Source organism: Choloepus didactylus, chromosome 4 (genome assembly GCF_015220235.1).
Source record: "Choloepus didactylus isolate mChoDid1 chromosome 4, mChoDid1.pri, whole genome shotgun sequence".
Taxonomy (NCBI): domain Eukaryota; kingdom Metazoa; phylum Chordata; class Mammalia; order Pilosa; family Megalonychidae; genus Choloepus; species Choloepus didactylus.
In genome coordinates, this window is record NC_051310.1 from 179,811,918 (window position 1) to 179,812,962 (window position 1,045).

Below are 1,045 nucleotides of genomic sequence, written 5' to 3' on the forward strand. Positions count from 1 at the left end.
GGCAAGACTGTAAGTTCTATTCATTTACTATTGGGGCTGTATCAAGTTACCACCAATTTAATGGGTTAAAACACCATAAATTTGTTATTTTACACCTCTAGAGGTCAGAAGTCCAACATACATCTCTTGAGATAGAACTCAAATTGTTGGCAGGGCTACATTCCATTCTGGATGCTCTAGATAAAAATCCTTTTCCAGCTCTTTTGTCTCAGCCACCAACATGCCTTCCAGATTGAGAAAAATCCAGAAACTCTGGGGCCATGTGAGCCACAGCCATGGCCATATCGGCAAACACCAGAAGCAACTGAGGGGCCAGGGTAATGCTGGTGGCATGCATCACCACAGGATCAACTTTGAGAAATATCACCCAGGCTACTTTGGGAAGCTTGGTATGAGACATTATCACTTGAAGAGGAACCAGAGCATCTGTCCAAATGTCAACCTTGATAAATTTCAGACCTTAGTCAGTGAGCAGACACAGGTAAATGTTGCTAAAAACAAGACTGGAATTGCTCCCATCATTGATGTGGTGTGACTGGGCTACTACAAAGTTCTGGGGAAGGGAAAGTTCCCAAAGCAGACTTTCATTGTGAAGACCAAATTCTTCAGCAGAAGAGCTGAGGAGAAGATCAAGGGTGTGGGAGGAGCCTGTGTCCTCATGGCTTGAAGCCATGTGGAGAGAGGTTCATTAAATGCTAACAAATACTTTTCCCTTGTGATCTGAGTGTAGACTTTGAGCATAGTTAGCATCAGGAACCCACCTTAACCAGGTTCTAAGAAGAAATGTGGAGGCCTTAGCTAAATAGCAAACTTGAACCTTAATTTCATTTATAAAATGAGAGTGGTACCTGTTGATAAAATTTTAGTTGAAAAGAGTCCATTTCCAGCTTTTAGAGGCTGTATATATTCTTTGGCTCATGGCCCCTTACTCCATCTTCAAAGCCAGTAATATTGTATATATCTGACCATTCTTACTTAGTCACATCTCCTTTTGACTATAGCCAGATTTTAAAGATTCCTCTGATTAGACAGTCTCCATCTGGGA

General features: G+C 41.6%; 1 pseudogene; it reads left to right on the forward strand.

Moving 5' to 3' along the window:
• The first annotated feature begins 220 nt into the window (after window positions 1-220).
• Window positions 221-821, forward strand: LOC119530795 (annotated as a pseudogene).
• The last annotated feature ends 224 nt before the right edge of the window (window positions 822-1,045 follow it).